This window comes from Micromys minutus (genome assembly GCF_963924665.1).
Source record: "Micromys minutus genome assembly, chromosome: X".
NCBI classification, from domain to species: domain Eukaryota; kingdom Metazoa; phylum Chordata; class Mammalia; order Rodentia; family Muridae; genus Micromys; species Micromys minutus.
In genome coordinates, this window is record NC_137970.1 from 5,743,312 (window position 1) to 5,756,119 (window position 12,808).

Genomic DNA, 12,808 nt, shown 5'->3' on the forward strand with positions numbered 1-12,808 from the left:
ACTTCTTAAACAGGATATGAAATTACAAACTATAAATATAAAAACAGTAAGTAGTATTATGAAAAGAGTTACATTTACCAAAAATATAATAGCCATATTTATTTATTTATTTATTTTTAACATGGCACAGGGCAAGTGGGGCCCAGCAGGTAATTCTCGAATGAATTCTCCTAGGCAGGTAAAGGTTGTGCTTTATAAACTTATTACAATGTAACAGCTTTAAAAATATTCTTTTGCCTCCTGCTTCCAGCTGACTTCCTTTCGGTTGAATAAAACAAGTGGCACAAGTGTCCCCAGATGGCAGAGCAGCATTCGACCCAGGCGAGGCAAGGAGCTAGGCAAACTTACACAGTAAGTGACAGTCTGAACTTCTTGGTCTTCTCCCTTGACCATTCTAAGTCTTTCCAGAGACAGCATTTATTTTTTCTGGAAGAAACCAGTAATGGACACTTGTCTGCTGGCTTTGCCCAGAGGAGCAGCCCCTTTCCTGGGGCCCTTCCGTTCTTCGTTCTTCTCTGGGCTCCCTTTTCACAGTGGCAGCAGGGGGTGTGTGTGCTGAGGCCATCTTCATCTTAAGCTCCTCCTCACTGTCCGATCGGACTCACTCTCGTAGACTTTCTCAGTCACCATGCAGCCTTCTTCATCCACAAAGGTTTTATATTTCAGTACACACTTTCGTTTTCTTTTGTTTTCTCCACTTGAACGCTTGACAGGAGGCGGCTCAGGTTTTGGCATAGGATCTGGAGGTGAAGATGCAGGAGGTGGAGATGGGGGGTCTGCTTCATACATCACAGGAGAGTTTGCAAGGACTTCATCTTCACTGCTATCAGACTGAGGAAGCTTGATTCTTCTCCTCTCTTTCTTCAGGTTTTCTGTTTCCTTTGCTTCCTCATCAGATAAGTCTCCTCGCTTGCCCCACTTTTTTCCTTCTGCTGCATCTTCACAGGCTCTGACTTTCTGGATTTCTTCAGAGCTGGGGAGCTGCCAGCTTTGGTCCAGTGACAGACACTGGAGGTAGCTCCACTGTTTTTTCTTCCTTTACTGCTTGTTCTGAATCCAAATTGACTTTAAGTTTACTCATAGCAGCTTTTCCAAAAAAGTTGCTCATCACGTTCCCCTTTTCTGGTGTTTTGCCCCCAGTGGAAGATGCACTTGTTACTTCTGGGGCCTCTCTTTTGGTTTCCTTATTGGTGTCTTGGGTTTTAGTAGTAGCTTTAGAGATTAACATTCCCATAATTCCTTTGGGCTGCTGGGAAGCCTGTTTGGAGGCAGGTGGACCATGGCCATTGGTAGTCAGCTCACTGGCTTGTGTCTCACTTGCTGCCTGAAGATTTGGTTGCTCAAGCTTTCTGGAAGATGAGGATTCTGCAGGGGCTCTGGGAACCGCAGCTGTGCACTGTATGGCACTAAACTTGCTGTAGTTCTGCAAATTGCTTTTAAGGATGTTGGTACTGAACAGAGTCCCACTGTCCTTTAGCATAGCTTCCTGGATGCTGTACACATGGATGCTGGCAGTCACAGCTAACTTGGACTTCACTGCTTCCAGTTTATCTTCTCTCACTAATGCAACCTTGTGGCAAGAATGTCCATTGTGTACAAGACTGCCAGACACCAAGTATATAACATGCAGCTGAGCTCCTGAATTCTCCTTCCGTTTCCTCTCAACATATTCATAGAGCATCTGTTTGGCCTGGTTAACGTGAACTCCTAGTGTATAGCTTAGCCACTTGTAAGTCACCTGAAACAAAACAAAACAAAACAAAACAAAACAAAACCAGTTTTTAAGGTTTTATTAGATGATTCCAGAGTACAGTTAAGTGCTAAGAGCCTGTTCCTAAAGATTCTTCTTCTTGGATGACTGTCCTGTAAACTACAGTAGATACGATTAGAAAAGCCATGTGACGAGTAAGGTCAGGGAACTCATATAACAGACTCTAAAATGTTTCACAGACTGATCAATGCAAAAGAATCTGCAAAGGTGGGCCAGAGAGATGGCTCAGTGGCAGTGTTAGGCACTCACTACCACACACCCTTCAGAGTCTGGGCTTTATCTGTTGAGTCATATGGTGGAATGACATCCACATGACATCCACACAGGCGCCATAGGACATGGCTGGATTGGAGAGATGGCTCAGTGGTTAAGAGCACTGACTGTTCTTCCAGAAGTTTTTTTTTTTTTTTTTTTTTTTAAGTGTTTAACATTTATTAGTGGTACTATATGTATAGATGTTTTGTCTGCACATATGTCTGTATATCACGTGCACGCCTGGTGCCCACAGTGGAAAGGTGTCTTTGGAACAGGAGTTACAGGCGGTGAGCGAGCCTCCACAGGGGTGCTGGCAATCAGAGCAGGTCCTTTGGAAAGAGCAGGACTTTTAACCACTGAGCCATCTCTCCAACCCCTCAGTGATTTCTTGTGGTAGTGTCCTTTGCCCACCTCTCCTTTCCTGCTACACTAGCGGTAGCTACCACCAGTGGTAGTGGGCCAGGGCACGGTTGGCCTCTGCCATTTTATGCATGTTGTGCTTCCTCTTGATCACGGGACCCCTGTTATGAAAAGCCTCCAGCAGCTCGTGTGACAGCTTCTCTGGCATCAGCGTCCGCCGCGGTTTATTCTCTCGGCACTCTGTGATCATCCATTTCATGGCAAGGAAGTGCCGATGCCGGTCAGCCAGAGGCACAGGGACCTGGTAGAAATGGCCCCCTTTGAGGATAGGCACCAACCCAATCACAGGCTCACAGTTTTTCAGGGCCTCATGGAAAATCCTGTGAGGAGTTCCGTTCAATGGTGGCCTGTTCCTCTGCGGAGGCAGCATGGTACTTTTCAAACTGCTTCCTTTTCACAGCTTCCAGAGTCTGGGCCATGAGGGATCGGGCCAGAACTTTGTTGCCTCCTTTCATCATCATGTTGGTGAAATTGCTGATGAGAGGGTCTGCAAACACAGAGCTAGTTTCAGTCGCAGCCGCAGCTTTGATGAGCTGGGTTTTCTTGAGTTCCTGGTCATACTTCTCCTCTTCGGTGAGTTCCGCCACCGGCTTGCGGTAATATTCCTTGTCAATCAAGGGATCCTTGAATTTGGGGGCATAGCGTCTCCATCTCACCTGTGTGATCCTGAAAACCGCAATACTCAGCTCTTTCAGGTCCCCATGCAGGCCCCGCCCCGGACCTCCTTCCAGAAGTTTTGAGTTCAAATCTCAGCAACCACATGGTGGCTCACAACCATCTGTAATGAGATCTGATGCCCTCTTCTGGTGTGTCTGAGCAACAGTGTACTCATATACATAAAATAAATAAATCTTTTTTTAAAAAAAAAAGAAAAGAAAAGAAAGAATTTACAAAGCCAAGCCAAATATATGTAAAGATTGTTTCCCTTTCACTCTTTGCTTTACTTAAGCTCTAGGACACTCTTATCTTTGAGAAACTACCTAAAACTATCCTAAAATGTATCTAAAACCTAGATTAATCTAAAGCATATAACCTAGGAACTTCTCAGTAAACTTGCAACTATACAAATGTTAGGAGGAACAGTTGGTGTGATGATCCCCAAAATGAGTAAATGGATAAATGTAGTATGGGGGTCATTTTGGGAACTAGAGGCATCAATTCTCCATCCTTCCTTGACCTGGTATATCTGTTGTTTCTTCCACCGCTAGATGATGCATTCCCAATAAGAACCATTTTGGTCAGAGAGAGACTGAATGACTTGAGGGGGAAGAGACAGACCCAGGATTCAAGAACTATCTATCCAGTACCAATGGCCCATAAACACGTCTTTTTACTTCTAGGGACAGCACAAAACCCTGGAAGGCCTGGGAGGTGTGGGTCACTGTAACCATTCTGTACCAAACTGGGTCCATGGGCTCACAACTACAAAGTTCCTTCACATTCTAGTCTCTAGATCTTCACACCAGCCCAGAGAGGCGGGTCATGCTGCTTTCAATATTTAAATTTCCAGGAAGAGGAAACCATCTCTGGAGGGTAAACCACCCACTCAGTAGCTCAGATGAGTTCTCAGGTCTCCGCAATCGCACTCCCCAGGACTTGAGGGGTCCGTCACCGGACAGAACAAGGAGGAGACCTCAAGAACCCCACCCGCTTGCCTAGCTCCGCTCCCTCGAACGCCACAACCCTGCCAAAGGCCCACGGGCTTCATCGCTCACGAAGAGGCTCTGCCCGCAAGACGTGTCTCCCCCACAAGGGCTTCACGGTGACTCAAATTTAAAGGGCTACTTATAAAGTGGTAAATACAACACATTAATTCAAAATAAATTCATTCTGAGAACAAAGAAATTCTGCTTTGACAAAAGTAAAGGTGGACACTATAACAGAAAATTGACAAAGTAGTATTTCAAATTATATTTGAGATTATAATATAGTTACATCATTTCCCCATTTCTTTTCTTCTCTCCAAATCTTCCCATATATTTTCTCCTTGCTCTCTTTCAAATCTGTGGTCTCTTTTGTCATTATTTGCTATTACATTTGCATATGTATACTACATATTCCTAAACACATAAATGAAACCTACCTCATCTGTATGATGTTAATTATATATGTGTTTTCAGGGCTGACTATTCGCTATGGAATAGCTAATTGATGTGCTCTTCCCTGGAGAAAATGGTTCAACTCTCAGAACTTTTTAATTGCCTGTAGTTCTACATGTAGGGTGGAGGCGTCTGTGGGCTCTCCCTCATCCATGTTAACATGCTTCTTGTTGTCCTTGTTTCTGCTCCTGGTTCAGCAGTTATTTTGCTGAAACTTCATGGGTGTAGCTTCTGACATTACTAAACACAAACAACCTTCTGCATCCTCTGTATCTTTTAATCTTTCTTGCCTTCTGCAATAATCCCTGAGCCTTAGGTATGGGAATTATATTGTAGATGTATCCACTAGGACTGAGCTTCACAACTCTGCATTTTGATTGGTCATGGTTTGCAGTAATGTTATCTGTTCAAAGACAAGTTTCTCTATTGAAAGGTCAGACTATACCTATTTGTGGGGATATGGACAAATACTTTTATATTGTTGTTAGAGATTATGCTTAAAAAAATCTGCTGAAACTGCATGTTAATATCCAATTTTATTTCTATCTATATTTTTTCTACATACATACTTCCACTTTTATAAAAATGTGTATCTGTTCAAGGTGCTGGGAATAAGTGACCAATAAGTTCTAAGTCCCAAATGGTGCCTCTATTTTATCCTCTCCAAGGCTCTAAAAACATGTTAAGAAGAAACAGATGAAGAGAATATAAGCGCGAGAGATTGGAGAGGAGTGCTATAAAAATCAATATCCTCTGAACATGATGTTTTCCTTATGCTCATGAACTTGCTACAGCCATGCTTACCTGCACAAGACTTATACAGGGTTGATCCCAGTAGTAGTTCATCATGAATGGGGTGGACGGGGGTTATCATAATGGCCAGTCCCTCACTGAGAGTCCACAAGTCAATAGAAAAATGAAAAGAATTCAAAGTAGGAGATGAATTGTTGGGAAGAAGTTTGACATAGGGTGATAAGAGCAAGTAATGAGTGATGAAAATGTCCAAAATTCACGGCGCCCAGGTTCAATTCCCAGCCCCCCATGGTGGATCATAGGGGTCTGTGACTCCAGTTTCTATGGATCTGATACCCTCTTTGTGTTGTGATTAGGTCCTCTGGGTGAGCAGCCAGTGCTTCTTACTCGGAATCTTTTCTCCAGCCCCAAAAGTTTATTTCATATGTAGAAATTATATAAAAAAAATTAAAAGATGGGTCTCTTTCAGTGCCAAATAAGATATTGGAAAGCATACCTCTTGAAGGTGATGTTCAGGATGTATAATGAAAATTGTAATAATGTAGAAACCACATGCATATACATGGATATATATCTAATGTATATCAGTATAACTTAGTATATTTTCCAATAAATTCATAATTGTGGAAGTACAAGTCCATGTTTGCAATATCCTGAACATTTTTATCTAATTACTCTTCCTTGAAAATAAAGTAAAAACAAAATTGAAAACAAAAATTTAATACTCAAAAAAGGGTAAATTGTATTCCAAAATTATATTTACTATTAGCAGAGACCATTCGTCCTATTATTAAGTATGAAAATAAAAAACAAACAAAATTATGAATTATTCTAATATTGTTAAGTTACATAAAATCATCTCTCCACACAAGTAAACAAACAAAAAAATTAACATTGCTTATATATGGATCATAAGGAGTTAGATGGATTTTTTCTGTTTTTTTCCATTTTCTCTAAATATTTATAGTTATAATAAATACATTTATATTTAAATTAAAAAATCAAAAATTTTTTTAAAGAAAATCATTATATGAATCAAAAAGAAAATATAAACACCCTTACTGATAATTGACAATGGGCAAAACCCAAATATTTTATAAAAGAATTTAAATGACTTATAAGAAAAATTTTAAATGAATATAAGTAAAATATTTTTTTTTAGTCCAGGTGGTAAAATATAAGCACCACTGAGTCTATCTAATATTGTCTGAAGTGTAAGAAAAATTTCAAGTTACTTGATGGAAGCAATATTTTAGGAGGTTGCATTAGATTAAGCATAAAAAATATTCACAATATTTGCATTCTTGATTCAGCTTTCTGTCCTGTTAAAGTAACACAATGCCAGAGATAATCAGCCTATACAGGAAAAGGTATAGTTCAGCTTACGGTTTTGGAGATTTAAATCCATTGACCTGTGCCTATAATAAAGTAGGAGATGCCAGGGGTGAGGAGCACAAGGCAGAACAGAGTGACTGTCTGAAGATAAAATCTAAGAACATCCTTTCTAAAAGGTCTACTACCTCTCACTAGTGCCACTGTGAAGGACAATTCTTTTCTTTTTTTTAACAACGTTATTTTACAAAACAAAGATAAATGTACAGATTTTAAGCATTTTTGTATAAAATTAACAATACATTTTTGTCAGTATATTTTTTTCAGATTTTAAAATAATTTTTACATAAAACTACATGAATATATTTTTAGTCAGTACTTGATTTTTTTCAAGGTTTGATAGTATGCATTGAAAACTTAATAGATAAATGAGCATAAAGTACATGTAAAACAAAATGTAACATGGAAATAGTCAAAGTTTTCTTGTTCTATAAGGATTTTTTTGTTTTGTTTTGTTTTCTTTCTTTCTTGGACTTCATACAGTCTGTGAGTTGTTTCTGGGGCAGTGCGAGCCTCTGGGGTTAGCATCCAATTAACAGTGACTGCATATTATGTCTGTTCCTTTGTGACTGGGTTATATCACTCAGAATGATATTCTCTAGATTCAGCTATTTTCTTAATAATTTGGTCAAGTCATTGTTTCTGGTGGCTGAGTTGTATTCCATTGTGTAAATGTACCACAATTTTTGTATCCATTCATCTATTGAAGGACATCTGGGTTCTTTCCAGCTTCTGGCTATTATAAATAGAGCTGCTATGAACATTGTGGTGCATATATCTTTGTTGTGTACTAAGGTGTCTCTGGGGTATATGCCCATAAGTGGAATAGCTGGGTCTTCAGGTAGTATTATGTCCAATTTTCTGAGGTATCGCCAACTGATTTCCAGAGTGGTTGTATTAGTTTGCAACCCCACCAACAGTGGACAAGGGTTACTTTCTCCACAACCTCTCCAGCATCTGTTGATATCTGAGTTTTGGATCTTGGCCAAACTGACAGGTGTGAGGTGGAATCTCAGGGTTGTTTTAATTTGCATTTCCCTGATAACTAAGGAGGTTGAGAACTTCCGTACATGCTTCTCAGCCATTTGATATTCCTCAATTGAGAACTTTTTGTTTAAGTCTGTACCCCATTTTTAATAGGGTTATTTGATTCCCTGGTGTCTAGCTTTTTGAGTTCTTTGTATACATTAGATATTAGGCCTCGATCTGATGTGGAGTTGGTAAAAATCTTTTCCCATTCTGTTGGCTGCCGTTTTGTTTTCTTGACAATGTCCTTAGCCTTACAGAAACTTTGCAATCTCATTAAGTCCCATTTCTTAATCTTTGACCTTAGAGCTTGAGCCATTGGTGTTTTGTTCAGAAAATTTTCTCCTGTGCCTATATGTTCTAAAGTTTTCCCTACTTTCTCATCTAATAGTTTCAGTGTATCTGGTTTAATGTGGAGATCTTTGATCCACTTACACTTGAGCTTGGTACAAGGAGATAAGAAAGGGTCTATTTTCATTCTTTTGCATGTTGAGTGCCAGTTGGACCAGCACCATTTGTTGAATAGCCTGTCCTTTGTCCATTGAATGTTTACGGCACCTTTGTCAAAAATCAGGTGACCATATACATGAGGGCTCATTTCTGGATCTTCTATTCTATTCCATTGATCCACATGCCTATTTCTGTACCAGTACCATGCAGTTTTGAGCACAATGGCTTTGTAATATAGCTTGAGGTCAGGGATAGTGATTCCCGCAGATTTTTTTTGTTGTTGAGGATGGATTTCGCTATTCTAGGTCTTTTGTTGTTCCATATGAAATTGCACATTGATATTTCCAACTCAATGAAGAACTGTGTTGGAATTTTGATGGGGATCACATTGAATCTGTAGATTGCTTTTGGTAGGATGGCCATTTTTAAAATGTTGATCTTTCCAATCCATGAGCATGGGAGATCTTTCCATTTTCTGAGATACTCCTCAATTTCCTTCTTCAGAGGTTTGAATTTCTTGTCATACAGGTCCTTCACTTGCTTAATTAGAGTCACACCAAGGTATTTCATAGTTTTTGAACAATTGTGAAGGGTACGTTTTCCCTAATTTCTTTCTCCACATGTTTGTCCTTTGAGTATAGGAAGGCTACTGATTTGTTTGAGTTGATTTTGTATCCAGCCACATTGCTGAACTTCTTTATCAGCTGTAGGAATGCTCTAGTGGAGTTTTTGGGGTCACTTAAGTACACTATCATGTCATCGGCAAAGAGTGATGTTTTTATCTCTTCCTTTCTGAATTGTATCCACTTGATCTCCTTTTGCTGTCTAATTGCTCCAGCCAGGACTTCCAGTACTATGTTGAATAGGTAGGGGGAGAGTGGGCAGTCTTGTTGAGTCCCTGATATTAGTGAGATTGCTTCAAGTTTCCCACCATTAACTTTGATGTTGGCCATTGGTTTGCTGTATATTGCTTATATTATGTTTAAGTATAGACCTTACATTCCTCTTCTTTCCAGGACTTTTAACATAAAGGAGTGTTTAATTTTGTCAAATGCTTTCTCAGCATCTAGTGAGATGACCATATGATTTTGTTCTTTGAGGTTGTTTAAATGGTGGATTACGTTGATGGATTTCCTTATATTAAACCATCCCTGCATCCCAGGGATGAAGCTTACTTGGTCATGATAAATGATCGTTTTGATGTGTTCTTGCATTCGGTTTACAAGGATTTTGTTGAGTATTTTTGCGTCAATGTTCATAAGTGAGATTGGTCTGAAGTTCTCTTTCCTTGTAGGGTCTTTGTTTAGTTTAGGTACTAGGGAACTTGTACCCTCAAATAAGGAGTTGGGTAGTATTTCTTCTGATTCTACCTTTTGGAATAGTTTGGAGAGTATTGGTGTTATGTCCGCAAAAAATGTCTGATAAAATTCTGCACTGAACCAGTCTGGACCTGGGCTTTTTTTGGATGGGAGGATTTTGATGACTTCTATTTCTTTAGGTGTTATAGGGTTATTTAAATGGTTTACTTGGTCCTGGTTTAACTTTGGGATATTGTATCTGTCTAGGAATCTGTCCATTTCCTCCAGATTTTCCAATTTTGTGGAGTATAAGTTTTTGTAGTAGGATCTGATGATTTCTTGAATTTCCTCAGTTTCAGTTGTTATGTCCCCACTTTCATTTCTGATTTTGTTAATTTGAATACTCTCTCTTTGCCCTCTAGTTAGTCTGGCTAGGGGTTTATCAATCTTGTTGATTTTCTCAAAGAACCAACTCTTGGTTTTGTTGATTTTTTTCAATGGTTCTTTTTGTTTCTATTTGGTCTATTTCTGCCCTAATTTTGATTATATCTTGCCGTCTAATCTTTTTGGGTATATCTGCTTCCTTTTGTTCTAGGGCTTTTAGCTGTGCTGTCAGGTTGCTGATGTAAGCTCTCTCCAGTTTCTTTTTGTAAGCACTTAGGGCTATGAGTTTTTCTCTCAGTACTGCTTTCATTGCATCCCATAGGTTTGGGTATGTTGTGTTTTTGTTTTCGTTGAATTCTAGAAAATCCTTAATTTCTTTCTTTATTTCTACTTTGACCCTGCTATCCTTTAACAGAGTGTTGTTTAGTTTCCATGTGTATGTGGGCTTTTTGTTGTCTTTGTTGTTGTTAAAGACCAGCCTTAGACCATGGTGATCTGAGAGGATGCATGGGAGTATTTCAATCTTCTTATATCGATTGAGGCTCGTTCTGTGTCCAATTAAGTGGTCAATTTTCGAGAAGGTGCCATGGGGTGATGAGAAGAAGGTTTATTCTTTTACTTTAGGGTGATATGTTCTGTAGATATCTATTAATTCTAGTTGGTTCAAAGTCTCTGCTAGTTTTGCAGTGTCATTGTTCAGTTTCTGTTTCCCTGATCTGTCCATTGGTAAGAGTGGGGTATTAAAGTCTCCCACTATTATTGTGTGAGGTGAAATGTATTTTTTGAGCTTTAGTAGGGTTTCTTTTATGAATGTGGGTGCTTTTTTATTTGGAGCATATATGTTAAGGATTGAGAGTTCCTCCTCATAGATTTCCCAGTAATGATTAAAAAGTGCCCTTCCTTATCTTTTTTGATAACTTTTGGTTGGAAATTTACTTTATTCAATATTAGAATAGCGACTCCAGCTTGCTTCTTGGGGCTGTTTGCTTGGAAGTTTTTTCCCCGTCCTTTTACTCTGAGATAGTGTCTGTCTTTGTCTCTGAGATGAGTTTCCTGTATGCAGCAAAAGGCTGGATTTTGTTTATGTATCCAGTCTGATAGCCAATGTCTCTTTATTGGGGAGTTGAGTCCATTTATGTTAATAGATATCAAGAAATAGTTGTTTCTGTTTTCTGCCATTATTGCTTTTGTGGCTTGAGTTGTGTCTGTGTCTTTTTCTTCTTTTAGTTTTCTTGTTTAGGAGTTTTCTTGTTTTTACTAGGCTGTATTTTCCCTCATTGTATTGGGTTTTCCACCTATAATTTGTTGTAGTGCTGGGTTTGTGGTCAGATATTGTGTAAATTTTGATTTGTCTTGAAATATCTTCATCTCTCAATCTATGGTGATTGATAGTTTTGCTGGGTATAGCAGCTTGGGCTGGCACGTGTGCTCTCTTGGGGTTTGCATGATGTCTGTCCAGGCTCTTCTAGCTTTCATAGTCTCTGTTGAGAAATCGAGTGTGATTCTGATTGGCCTGCCTTTATATGTTACCTGACCTTTTTCCCTTACTGCTTTTAGTATTCTTTCTTTGCTTTGGGCACTTGGTATTTTGACTATTATGTGTTGGGTGGTATTTCTTTTCTGGTCCAACCTATTTTGAGTTCTGAAGGCTTCTTTTATGCTCATGGTCATCTCATTCTTGAGGGTACGGAAGTTTTCTTCTACGATTTTGTTGAAGATATTTACTGTGTCTCTTAGTTGATACTCTTCTCCCTCTTTTATTCCTATTATCCTTAGGTTAGGTCTTCTCAATGTGTCCTGGATTTCCTGGACATTTTGGGTTAGGAGCTTTTTGTTTTTTGCATCTTCTCTGGCTGTTTTGTCTATGTTTACAATGTTGTCTTCTGCCCCCGAGATTCTCTCTTCCATCTCTTGTAATCTATTGGAAATGCTTGCTTCTGTGACTTTTATTTCTTTTTTAGGTGTTCTACCTCTAGGGTTATCTCTTTTAGTGTTTTCTTTATTGTGTCAATTTCTGTTTTAAATTCCCTCATCTCTTTGGTTCTGTTTTCCTCTAGTTCTTTGAGTGTTTTTCTTGTTTCCTCTTTAAAAGCATCTGAAGCTTTTTGCTTTTCCTCCTGTTCTTGTTTAAGTATCTCTATCAGCATCTTGAGGTATGATTTCAGGTCTGTGTCTTCTTTTTCTGGAGTGTTTGGCATTCTAATGTTTGCTGTTATGGGAGAGCTGGTTTCTGGTATTGCCAGGTTGTCTTGGTTTCCTTCTGACATACTCTTTCGCTTTCCTCTCGCCATCTTGTTGTCAGTGATATGTTTTTGCCTTTCCCTTGTATCTGGTCTGTGTCCCTGGATCTCCACTGGTCCAGGTGTCAGATTGGCCGAGCCCTGTTCTGTGTCCTGAGGTTGCTGCCAGGTAGAAACAGAAGTTCCAAAGTTGTGTTCGTGGTCCCTGGATCAAGCAGGGCTGGGGGTGCGCTTACTGTGCGCACTCTGCAGAGATCTCTCTGCTCCCTGGCTGCCCAGATCTCCTACTCACCAGTCTTTAAAGCTTTAGGAGCTGCTGATCTGAGTGGCAGATGGGCCGTACCCTGTTCTGCGCCCTGAAGTCACCACTGGGTGGAAACAGAAGTTCCAACTTTGTGTTCCTGGTCCCTGGATCAGGCAGGTGTGCTTACCGTGTGCACTCCGCAGAGATCTCTCTGCTCCCTGGCTGCCCAGATCTCCTACTCTGTGAAGGCCAATTCTTAAACATGTGGACATTTGAGGAACATAGAACATCCAAAATACCAGCACCCAATGCTTCTGCTTTTAGTAAAAGCCTCCTAAAACAGTAACCAAAGGCATACAAATGTTTTACAGATAGTTATAATAATATTATTTACTCCTGTCTGAGACTATAGATGCATAAGTAGAAAATGTTAAAAAATAGTATCATGTTATTTGAATTGAAAATAATTTTCTTAA

General features: G+C 39.5%; 2 pseudogenes across 2 annotated transcripts; both read right to left on the bottom strand.

Moving 5' to 3' along the window:
- Window positions 1-417: 417 nt before the first annotated feature.
- LOC308415487 (DNA polymerase delta subunit 3-like) lies at window positions 418-1,732 on the bottom strand (annotated as a pseudogene). Its single transcript has one exon. The product of its transcript is annotated as a DNA polymerase delta subunit 3-like (transcript).
- Window positions 1,733-2,465: 733 nt separating this feature from the next.
- LOC308415831 (small ribosomal subunit protein uS7m-like) lies at window positions 2,466-3,125 on the bottom strand (annotated as a pseudogene). Its single transcript has one exon. The product of its transcript is annotated as a small ribosomal subunit protein uS7m-like (transcript).
- Between the last annotated feature and the right edge of the window lie 9,683 nt (window positions 3,126-12,808).